The sequence below is a fragment of the Rhynchophorus ferrugineus genome, unplaced genomic scaffold (genome assembly GCF_030347505.1).
Source record: "Rhynchophorus ferrugineus isolate W39M unplaced genomic scaffold, kcgeb_rfMv2 rfM11, whole genome shotgun sequence".
Lineage (NCBI taxonomy): Eukaryota > Metazoa > Arthropoda > Insecta > Coleoptera > Curculionidae > Rhynchophorus > Rhynchophorus ferrugineus.
Genome location: NW_027472590.1, coordinates 17,250,083 through 17,263,266, shown reverse-complemented (window position 1 = coordinate 17,263,266; position 13,184 = coordinate 17,250,083). Strand labels below are relative to the sequence as shown.

At 32.5% G+C, this 13,184-nt stretch overlaps 1 protein-coding gene across 3 annotated transcripts in view; it reads right to left on the bottom strand.

The window, feature by feature from the left end:
• The window catches only part of LOC143204547 (uncharacterized), a 274,261-nt gene extending 272,881 nt beyond the window's left edge, over positions 1 to 1,380 (bottom strand). The window contains exon 1 of one of the 3 annotated variants that reach the window (XM_076417137.1): positions 945 to 1,380. The gene's annotated coding sequence lies outside the window, so the exon portion shown is untranslated. The remainder of the gene's footprint in view (positions 1 to 944) is intronic. The other 2 variants (XM_076417140.1, XM_076417139.1) reach the window with 2 other exon arrangements.
• Positions 1,381 to 13,184: the final 11,804 nt, after the last annotated feature.

Below are 13,184 nucleotides of genomic sequence, written 5' to 3'. Positions count from 1 at the left end.
TGGATACTATTTGTCAAAAATTCTTTCTCAGTTGGTAATTATGCTAAATTTCAAATTAATTGAATGTATAGTTTTGGAGATGTTCTCTTCATGAGAACTACCATTTTTTACCATACACATAATTCCTGCTGGATGAAAGTGTTTTTCTTTTGATAATTATAAAATTATAACAGTAATAATATTAATTGTTACTTTGTTTAAAACGTTTTAAATCAGTTTTTTAATATTTATATTCTTAAATATTAATAAACACTTACTCTAATGATATTATAAATAAAAATCTTTTAACACTGTATCATTAGAATCACTACTAAAGTATTGCGAAATCGTGAGATGTTAAAGATGAATTCACTTTCCACGATGAAGAGTATCCACCGGACACGTAAATATAAAAAGTAAATATAATAAAAATAATAAATAGCATACGTATATACATGCTCAATGAGTTAAAGAATTAAAAAAATTCACTAAGAATAAAAATCAAATAATGTCTGACAAATTCAAAAATTATTTTGAAACACTCTTCTATTGAGGTGCTACGTTCTGTAGTGATTCCAGGTCAATCCGTCTAATACTGTCTGCGATTTGCGAACACAAATATACATAATCTGAATTTTGGTATATGAAGATGATGGTTGAAAAAATCGTTTCCGATGCCAAAGATTCATTCTCAGTTAGTAATTATACTAAATTACAAATCACACGAATGTGTAGTTTTGGAGATGCATAACTCCTGAATGTATTCTCTTCATGAGAACAACCATTTTCAATAATATACATAATTCCTGCTGCCCGAGAATGCTTTTCGGTTGATAATTATAAAATTATAACTTAAATTATAGTATCAACTAGATGAACAATAATAATATTAATTGTTATTTTATTTAAAACGTTTCAAATCACCTTTTTAATTTTTATATTGGTAAATATTAATAAATACTTACTATAACGGTATTATAAACAAAACACTTCTAACACTATAACCCCAGAATCACTAAGAAAGTACAGCGAATTCGTCCGCGAACCTATAAATAATGTATCGTGAGTTGTTAAAGCCCAATTCACTCTCCACACTCGACAGTATCCACTAGACACGTAAAGATGAACAAGAATCCTGCGATACTGGCGTCAACCGTCGACACCGCGATCCGCTGCGACATACTAAAAGCCTCACCATCGTAGAGCTTTTTCATTCAAAGAAGTGACTGAGCTCCCCCACCATGCACATGCCTAAACGTAACGTGTTGTGCATCCAAATCGACGTCACTTTTGCTTGGGAAAGGATCAACGTTGAAACAGTAGCTTTCAATTAGAATTAATAAGAATGGCGAAGTCGTCGATCAAACGATCTCGTTGGACTTTCGATCAGTCGTGTGTAACGCAAAAAAAAATGTTTACGCAAAAATATACTCGGTGAGATTGGTTCGAGGTTAATTCGAATTAATTAGACTGTCTGGTTCTATGTTAGCTTTTCGTCAGTGTTTTTTGATTGATGATCATATGTCCTTTCCAATTTGTCGGATGAATCAATTTATTCATTATTAAAAAAACATTTGGGTCAAACACAACTTTTAGTTTTTCCCGAACCCGAACATTACATTCCAAAATAATGAACAATAAAGTAAAGCTTAAATGTCTTCCTAATTCTGACAGAGGTTGTAGTGTATTTACGGTATTCTACAATTTTTGCAAAAAAAAGCTTAATTACTCTTCATTAATTAACTTCATTCTTTATTCTTTAATGAATTATTTTCAAATTTCTTTCAAAAATTTCTTTTTGGGGAAAATTATTGTTAAACTATTTTCAGTAATTGAATTTCTGAGAAAGGTTTGGGCTCGGTTTAATTTTTTAAAAAATTATTTCATTGTTACTAGTCTTTTCCAGCTGACCTACAATCTGTTTTTATGATAATCACCACAATGCCTCTCAGGACTTTGTTCTCAAAAATTTGTATTTTATTTATGTTACTCTTAGCAGAACATCCCCATAATTGAACTCCATATGTCCATATAGGTTTCAGTATTTGTTTATATAATAACAATTTATTATGTACTGATAGTTGTGATTTTCTTCCAATTAGCCAGTACATTTTTCTATATTTTAATTCCAGTTTTTTCTTTTCTTATATGTTCGTTCCAGTGAACAGCGAATGATAGTATTATTTAATGTCATTGGTGCTTATACGGTCTGTTTATAGGTGAACTGCACATGCACAGATTTACTTTCATTAATTTTTATTTTCAAGCTTGTGTCCAATTATTTATATTGTCACTTGCCTATTGTAGATTTCATGGGGCTTCTTCACTATTGTCTCCGGCAGATATAATCGCAGTATCATCAGCAAATATAGCCATCGTAATATTCTCCATTTGTGATATATCACAAGTTTAGAGTAGATAACGCATTGATCCTAGTACACTTCCTTGTGGTACACCTGCTTTAGTTTGTTTTATTGTAGTATTTGTATTATTGTATAGCTACTTATTTGATTTAATGTATAGTTTTCTTCTTGTTTGACTCTAAACATTCTGTTTGTAGTGTACGATTTTAGTAGTTCGGTGTGTTATTTTACTAACATTTTCTGCAGTTTATGAACAAGGCCTTCATGCCAAACCTTATCGAAGGCTTGTGCTACATCTAAGAATATAGCTGAGCATACCTTTTTACTTTCGTAGGCTTGGTTGGAACATTGGGAAAGGCAATAGGGCGGTCCTTCTACCCTTGCGATAGTAGATGGTTCAAATCCTGCTGGGACATGGTTGTAAATATATGTTTGAGATTAAATATTTGAAAAATGCACATGGAGGCGTGAAATTTGGCACGAGTGAATTTTATATTAAGGAAGAATTTCTAGATTTAACATTTTGTATTGACAAAACCACTTCCGTATACATAATGCGACCGCAGTTCGACCGCATATTCCTCTTTGTTCTATTTTTTATTATTATTATCTTAGTATTCCACAACCTTCCCAATGGGTAGGAATTATTTGATGAGGTATTTATTATACAATAACATGTAGAAAATCGATTTAATTGGTGTAGTAATTATTTTTTATATCTATTAATCAGGTTTGTAGTAAACGTTTTAATATATGCACTTCACTAACATCATGCACATTTAATTATTCGGCGAGTGCATTTGGGTGCATTAATACTCTTTCAGAGATGTTATTGTTTGAGTTGTTAAAACTTTATTAGTACATGTTTCTTAAAATTTCAGATTTTGTCTCCTTCACCTTGATACGCAATGTTTTCAACGGCAAATTAATTTTTTTGAGGCGAGGTTGGAGGTTCCTTGTAGCTGATATTGGATCCTCGCTGTATCGTCAGCATAAGATGCCATAGTATTGGTGTTTAAGGTCAGTACGTCGGCTAATATACAGGGCTATACACACCTGGATATATTGGATGTAGTTCAGTGTATTCATCACCCTGTTACACAATAATATGTCTGTGTGTGATATATGACTTTATTAGTTGATGTGGCTGAAGATATTTCAGATTAATTTGAAGTCCATTGTGCCACACCTTATCAAAATTTTGAGATATACCGAGGAATGCAGCCGAGCAATATTGTTTTTTCGTTTAAATTTTTATTTACTTCTGTGAATTTTAATCTGTGAACTTGCTTTATAGTGTCGTATTTATTACGGAAACCAAATTGATGCTCTGAAATAATATTTTGTTCTCCTGTGATTACTTTGAGCCAATTGATGTATGGTTTGTTTAAAACATTGGATATCGACAGGCTTATTGGTCTGTTTTTTTAACGTAAAAGTGTTAAGTAACTAAAAAAATTATTGTCTACTTCTCTAATATTAAATATATAGGTTTTAAAGGTCCTCTCTAGTCTTAAATATAAAAAAGCCATTTCTCGTCGTTTATCTCTTACCAATATACTTTATTTCTTTACTATAAAATTACAAAAATACGTTTAAATTACTTTATCTTGTGTGATAATTCCTATTCGGTTTTAACCTCAAACCAACCAATCAATCTATATTGAATCCTACTTTAAATGCATAACAATTGAATAATATGAAGAATAAAAGAAGTTCCAGTCATCGTCTGGTGCGACAGTTGGCAAAGTGTTTGAACACAACCGGCCCCACACCGGACAGGAAAAAATCGAGCCCCACCAAACAATAACAATTTAAAACGCCATAACGGAATCGAACTGCTCTGGCAGGAGAAAATACCGCATAAATTATGAGCCGTCGATACGCCTTCGTTCTAAATTCAGAAATAATGATGATTTAAGAGGGAGTATGATTATTTCTCGGAGGATTGAACGGGGTTAATTACTGATATTGCGTTCGAGAGGGCGTTATTATGGCATCGAGTTTCCTCCTAATAGTTTTTTTTTCTTTCGGAACTTTACCAATTATGTATTTAAAACGCCATACGTAAGCGGTGTCTTACGACGATTTTTTACGCGAAAATACTATATACTAATTTGAAACTATTATTTATTTAAAATAATAACATGTTATAAATGAAACTTTGGTATTTTCTTTTTTTGTGCAATTACCAAATCTTATAAATTCTCCTGTCGTATAGGGTACGTAAATAGAGTTATTCCTTAAATGTTTTATTGAATCATAACGAATAAGTGCTTGGGTGTATGGTGATTATTTTGTAATTTTGAAAATGTACATATCGACTAAAGTTGGTGTCCCAATATTTTCATTATATTGTATAGTTTTCCATAGTTCTGACAATATTGCGATGCCGTTTCGAAAGGGCGATGCTATAGTCTATTCAAATTTTTGTTAGTGATGCTTCATGGATATTTGTGACGTTGAAACACTGCAATGTTGCCGCATCAACTCTGAGTTTTAGCTCAGTTTGGCTTTGACATACGAGAAAATTCTAATATAAAAAAATTTTTGAACAAAAATGTTATCAAACATAATTTATTTTAACATTATTGTACATCTAATACATACATTATCGAAGGACTTAAAACTACAATTAAGAACACAGGTATAATAGTTTGTAGGTTAGATTTGTTTTGTTTACATTAAACTCTTTTTCACACCACACATGAGGTAGAGTTTTTAGGCGCGCTTTTTATGCAGTGGTAACCCTCTGGAAGCCTAATCGACGTAATTAACAATTGTATATTTGAGAGACGTATTATACTTTCATTCGAGAACATATTTACTTTTTTACGTTTAGTTCTTGTTTCCTTCTATGGTGTATTTACTTGTCAAGTCACCTTGGTACCATTGTATATTTTATTTCTTCTGCTACTATCTGTGAATACCATTCTTCATAAAATTAATCACTGAATTCTGTCTAATGTATTTTCCATATCTACAAAACAGTTAACATTCATTCTCTCCTCATACGTTCTAACCTAATGCTCATGTTTAATTTTGAACAACTACAATCATATCTGTGCACATAAATATAACATGCAATATCATTTTCATAACTGTAGAAAATTCAATTAATTATGTGCATAGCATTAGTTGTGTCCCCTCTCGTCACTGTGTCTTAGGAATGTCCAACATTGCACTGCATTATCACATATCCTGAAAGTTTCCTTTCACTAAACTGTTAATGTCTAATCTATCTAAAACATGTTTACGATTCCACCACTTATCAATTAATTCCTCTGTATGACTTATCGAGTTAATACAAACCGAAGATGTTATAGTTGACAAAGCTTCCTTCCACATATCCAAACAGTTTTTGACGGAATATCCTTCTCGACCAGCAATATATCTACAATTAATTCTTAATAAACGTAATAACTACCAGAACCTAATTAAATGTTATTGTAACTTTTATCTTGTTCCATCAGTGTTTGTTATCTTTACACTTTTTTTGTTACTGTCTTGCCAAGAGAGCCACAATGAACCATTTTGAATTATTTTAGTTTCATCAAGATACACAAATTCTAATAGTTTATCTTCCTTGGTCTTATTTTATGCCTTTAAAAATTTAATTTTTTTAAGCCATTCCATTTAAACTCTTTGCCCTGTAAGAGTGTATGAAAGGGTATCTTACATTCCTCAAAAAACTACATGTCCCTAATCCTTTTATATACTTTTGTATACTTTCCAGACAGATAATTTTCTCTAAAATAAAATTATTAAATTATGTTTATATCGAGAAAAGAGTTTGTGTACTTACTGTTCATATACATTTCATATATTTGGTCTCGAATAGAGCCAATATCAAGATGGTCAAGATTCGTCACCCATTTTGTATGTAGACGGGTTTTCTTGGGTGAATCTAACGTATTATTCTTCATTTTGTAAGCAGTGTTATTTACAGTACCCAAACTAATATTTAGAGCGGCAGCAACCCGCTAAAAACATTTTCAATAAAATAGTAGGGTTTTATATTATTTAATATCATCAATAATTACCTCTCTAATGGAAATTATAGGCAAAAGGGGGCCTGCATTATCTCGTTCCTTTTCGAAATTTTTTATTAAAGCCGCAATCAATTTGTGGCCTTGACTATCTATTGTTTCCGGCATTTTCAAACGAAATGATATCATATATTAGGGAGGGATTTAAAATTTATCAAAATAATCATTGAGCTGAAATAACGTTTGTCTGTTTTTAATCTGTATTAATAATAACTAATATTTTGAATAATTGTGCGTACGTCTGACAACTGGCCGCCGTCCGTTTGTCAGACGTCTGAAAAATTCTTTAATGCAATAGTGTTTAGAGGTTCCTCTTACCTATAAATTACTGTTGTATCATTAACTGTAGTTTTCTGATATACAATAATGAATAATTAAAATAAATTATATTTGATAACATTTTTGTTCAATGGTTTTATTTAGATTAGAATTTTCCTGTATGTCAAAGCCAAACTGAACTAAAACTCAGAGTTGATGTGGCAAAATTGCAATGTTTCGAGTTCACATGTATCCATGACGCATTACTAAAAAAAATTTGAATAAACTATAGTTCGACAGCGATTCAATAATCGACCAATTTTCGTACTTAAACAATTTTAAACCATGTCGCTATCAATTTTAAACAAGAGTTAATATGAAAGCGCTATGTCTGCTAATTACGCTACTGCTGGTCTTTTACTGCAAACATCAGTAATAAGGGTCTGATTCGGTTTTAACAGCTCGGAATACTGATACATTATATGCACAGAAAGACTTTCTGGTAATGATTAGCTTAGTAAATCAATTTTTCGTCGCCAGCTAAAATACGCTACAGAAAACTCTTTATTTATGTTCGACAAGGAATAAAACCGCGATATTAAAACAGTCCCATTGGATTCTCGACCAATTTGTCTTGCAAGAATGAATTCATTGTCTTCCACTTTTTCGATCCTCCAAGCTGTTTGCTTTTAACTTTGTCATTAACATCAGAATAAGCAGTTTCAATCACTTCGTTAAATCTAAATACAAGAATTAGAATATGCTGAAGTAGCATCACCATAAATCTCTAATGGTCTTTGAGGTGCTTCGAAAGCATATTTCTTCCAACTAAACAGCAAATACTAATGATTGAATCGCAAATATAATTTTGAACGTTCCATGTTCAACAACTATATAGATTGAATAACTCAGTAATACAAAATGGAAGACTGTTATTTTAAGAAAAGACATGTCGCATTAACAGCTAGACCATTTAACAGTTGTTTAGATTAACCCATTAAATCCAATTTTTTATATAATATGATAGAATTAAGTATGACAAAAATGTGGAACATTTTGCATATTTTATTAATAATACCTAGAAGCCAGTACTACAAATACCTCCTGAACAAATAGCAATTAAACAAGTAGTAATACGCAAACTTAAATAACCGCTTCTTCTTCTTCTTCCACTGATTCTAGGTTCTAATAACTTCTACAGAGATTATTATTGTTGAAGTACCAATGTGTATTAACAATACTTCACTATAATTTATTCTGAAGCTGCTGAATTGTGACCAAATTGGTATTCTTGAAACGGGCCCATATCTGGATGCCATATGTCCATAAAAGCTGAAATATTTGCTTATACAGAAGTACTTATTGCAATAATTCCATGTTAAAAGTCTAACATTTCTTCCAAATAACTCTTCTATGTTTGATATCCAGTTCTATATTTTTTCAATTTTCTTCAGTGCCATTCCCAAATATTTTTATATACCGGAATAGGTTATTTGGATATTGTTTATTCCAATATGAGACACAAATTCCTTACCTTTTTTTTCTTTTCTTTGTGATTATGTTTATATTTCTGTATTTCCGGTTTATATTTATATGATCGGTATTTTTTTCATTTCCTATTTTTCCATATCATATCTGGCAATTTTATGAAGTATGAAATGTTTCTGAGCGATTTTCTTCGGCTGAGAATATCTGATATTTTTCTTGTAAATCCAATGATGTGTATATAAACATTTTAATAAAAATATTTTCATTATTATATGTATAAGTTACGTGGGAATACTTTACACAGAAGCTGCTCTAAGAGCTCTCTTGTAATCAAATCAGATCCAGGAGCTTTCTTTGAATTAATGTCCAAGTTGTAATCCAATGATACTATGTCTGTAACTGTAACTGTAACAAACTCTTCAAAAACTGAAGTAACATATTTTATGAGGAGATAAAGATAAATAGGGAAACAGAGATCAAAAGAAAAGTGTTAGAAATACTAGTATGTCTATTTATTGTTAATTAATACCTAGTATATTTATTTTCAGGATGACCAGAACCATTATAAACATAAATTTGGAGGTAAGTATATTTTTCATAAGTTTCCCCTATTATTTTATTTTCCTCCTACATTGAATTGACTGACATTTGGTGGTATTTTTAAACATTATTTGTTATATTCGTATATTTACTTCTCAACATGTTATTCTTTGTTAAAATCTATATTATCAGTTTTACTACGTATTCACTGAGTATTAAAAATATGATATAAAAAGGTTAATATATACTTATACTTAGTTGTGTAAAAGCATAGCAAAAGCAGTACACCAAGAGATCTTGTAGAATTCTAAATATACGAAATTGTTCGAAATATTCACAGAAAATTCTCGGCAGATCATCAGTATATCTAAGAGTTTAACACCACTTCGATATTTTATATCTTACTTTTAAATGAATAGATAAACTGTAATTAGTGATTGTGATTTATTATATGCTGGCTTTATAGTCATCTTTGGTCAAGGCTACAGAACGGTCCTCTTACTTGTGTTTTGGTGGTAATTGTGTTTGTACGTAGACAAAGGTATAAAATCAGACAAGGAATATCACTTCTGTCCCTCCAGTAAGCAGAATTGGTAAGTTTAAGAGTTTGACGTGCCTAAAATCCGTTAACACACACATATTCGCAGGATTGTTTTGATCTTTGAAATAAGTCTTGTAGGTTGTATTTCAATGTATTAAACGATTTGTTGAAAACATAAAACTATTACAGCAAAAGTGATTATGGAACTCATACTCACTCACACTCACTGGATGCTCATTTGACATTAAAATTTGGACATTTGATGATTGCAAGAATGTGGTATGGTCCGATGAATCATCGTTTACATTATTTTCTGAAAACTGTTCCATTCAGATTACTGGCAGGATTACTGCAAATGCATATATCGACATCAGCAACGATACATTTATTACTATTACTAGAATATTACCGCCAAACACTGACATATTCCAAGATTATATTGCACGCATGTACACAGGCAAGTTAGTTCAGTCTAGAGTCGAAGAACATCCTCCTTGGCCAACAAATTATTTAGACTTCAACATAATTAAATCGTTGTGGAGAGTTTTAGAGCAGAGAATGAGAAGTAAGTTTTATGTCAACTTTATTGAGACAATTAGCGAATGTTTCTGTTAGATTTGGTATGACACATTCTGAAACACTCTAAAGATAAAGGTGACGTCATTCTCTTATTCTGTGGACAATATTTTAAAAATTGCGATATTTTGGTAAGCCACTATTTTTCAACATTGGTTCAACAAAAAAATTAAATATATTTCTTAAATATAATAAAGAACAGTTAATTATTTTTAATTAACCTATTAAATTGGTATTTATGTATATATATATATATATATATATATATATATATATATATATATATATATATATATATATATATATATATATATATTGTAAAAAAATCGATATAATTTTTAAATATTGAAATCGCTAGAACGATATTTTTTAAATATCGATATGCCGAAATATCAATATTTTTCTCGGTGGCCGACACCCCCTAAACAGATGAACCCTGACTTTGAATGAAATAGTAAGTAGTATTTTCAGTCACTAGTTTTTTCACTATCCATTAATTCGACGGTTTTGTAACTATTGACTGTTTCGACTATTTTTAATCAATAGTTCTCAACTTTACTTAAAATGTATCTAACTTGAACAACTTCTTGGGAAATCTTAAAAGCCGAAAGTTGCGTGCATAATGGGTGCCGCAAACATCGTTAATAACGAATTAAAATTACTTTGTGAATCGTTTCGTCATGAAACTTTAAAACGAACAGTACAGTGTTACCTTTATGTTCTGTATCTTGAGTATATAAATTATTCGAATCAACCCCTGTAACCAATCTGAATCTCGAAACTCGAGTTTTAGCAGGCCTATTAGTTGGAATCCTACTCGGTATCATAATGCCAACATCCGTAACGCCCCCTTGGGTACTATATGAGCAATTAACAGTGTTCGTTGCTTCAAGAAACAATAATACTCACCTACTCATTCTTAAATCATAATCCCGATTTCGCAGCGAGGGCGTATCCTCGTTCATTATTTATCGAACGTTTCCACGTGCTGGTGAAGTTCGGTACCGTTATGGTATTAGAAATTATCGTAATTAAGTTGATATTTATGCAACGACTCAACGGTTTTAATTGGATTTGCTTTTACTGTTTGTTGGCAGCGACAATTGGGTTTAGACCTCAACAAATTGTGTTTTTTCAACAAATTTTCAATATTATGTTTAGATTATAAGATAGTATTTTTAGTTTCAAATCACTCAACAATTGTTAAAACATGTTCTGGGGACTGAAGATAATAAAATAGCTACCAAAAGGAAGAAAGTGCAAATAGTGTATATGCTGTGAATTAGAAATATTCTTCTTATATGAAAATATCGTTTATGTAATTTCCGAAACACATTATACAAACAGCAGTTACCTGAAAATAAAATACTAATAAAAAGCTATACTGTCTATTTATAAAATATAGCTAGATATAAGGTAAAAATAGAATTATGATTCTATTTAATATGCTTAGTATAATCTTAACTAAAAATCAACTGATACTGCATTACTTTTGTGCTTAGCTCACTTCAAAGAAAAAAAATTGCGATAAATACAACAATCTGTATTTCCCAAATTAAACTTAACTAGTTTTCTGATTTATTGCACGTTGTCAAGTAATTACACCGAAGTAATGTAATTAGGTTTCTGTCATTTCAGAGTAACACAAAATTGTCATGGGCAGATTTCGAGCTATTGAGCTGTATTTCGCAGTCATTAGCACATTTATAGATTGTTTGACTATTATTTGGTGTTGCAGAAGAAATGTATTTTTGCTATAATCATACTGTTTAACGTTTTGTATCAAGACATTTCCCTACGAAGCTCCACCTGAAATAAATTTAAATGTGGGAATGCCTTCATGTCACACAAATTCAATTTCACTAGATAGGATTACAGTATTTTGCAATAGTTTCACAGGAAAAATTTGCTCATCTTCTTACATTAAGAAGATTTTAATTATGAAATATGCCAATGCGAACGACGAATAACAAACAACGGTACAACCTGAAATGTGTAAATAGACACTGGAATATGCTTTTCACCTACATAACAGGTTAATTGAAAAGTCCACGGCCTACCAGAATAAAACACATTTTATTGGCAAACTTAGTTTTTTTATATTTAACATAATTCCCTTCAACGGTGATACACTGATTATAGCGGCCCTCCAACTTTTCCATACAATCTTTGTACGATTAGTTCTTTGCTTAAAATAGGATTCAGTTTCGGCCATCGCCTCTTCATTAGACGAAAATTTCTTCCCAGCGAGCGTTCTTTTGAGATCTGGGAAAAGTAAATAGTCGCTGGGAGCCAGATCTGGAGAATGCGATGGATGAGAAAGCAATTCAGAGCCCAATCCAGAGATTTTTTCCATCGGTTTCACTGACTTGCGACACAGTGCATTCAGTTCCGTGCTAGCTCTCGAAGAGAACGGTCGTGTCCGGTCCGCCGAACCTACCTGCGCTTCCGAGAATTACCCGAAACTTTCCCTAAGACGGTCGACCCGTTATCACGTTTCACCAGTGCCTATGTTAAAAAAAAAATAAATAAAGCGTCTGTAAGCGCCGAAAAGGCGTTTTTACAGACAAGGCAATGGCGTCATGTACGTCAGAGCCGACGTCGCCTCCTGAACATAATCCCAGTGTTCCAAATTCAAATGGACCATCTTCAGAAGACAGCCGAGAAGTGCTCATAATAGAATTAAGAAAACAGAACGAAGACCTGCGAAAGCAGATAGCTGACCTTAAAACGTTCGCAAAAGCCCAAACAGACGCCCTGAACAAACAGACGGAAAAGCTGGAAAAGAGCGAAAAAGCTTCCGAAGAGCTCAAGGAAGAAATAAGAACTCTCACAGCTACGATAACACAATTCATGAAGCATCAAAAAGATGCCATGGAAGTAAAGATTCCCGCTGCCATAGAAATCCAGCCCCAGACACCAGCTAAACCGGCACAACACTTAGACCAAACTGAAGACTCAGACGACGGTTTCACCTTGGTGGGAAAAAGGAAAAGAGGGCCCGTCACTCCACCTCAGGAAAGCCAGCTGCCGAAGGCCGGCAACAAGGGAAAACAGGCTCCCAAATCACAACCCAATCCGGTAGCCAAGCCAGCCACTAAATCCACCCAATCGAAAGCCAAGGCTAACGTACAGCCTTCGATTGCAAAATATGCCACCAGACCAGTGCAAAACAAGCCGACCACCAAGACGGCCCCACAGCCAGTACCGAAACAAGTTACCACAAGACCAACCCAGCCTGCGCAGGTAAGTAGCCAGGCCACTAAACAAGTCTTAACCTCCACAGCAAAAACAGTGCCAACCGTTTCGGCGACTGTTTCTCAAAGTCCTCCAAAGGAAAAAATTCCGCCTATAGTGCTCCGTGACAAGAAGAGGTTCATGGAGCTCATT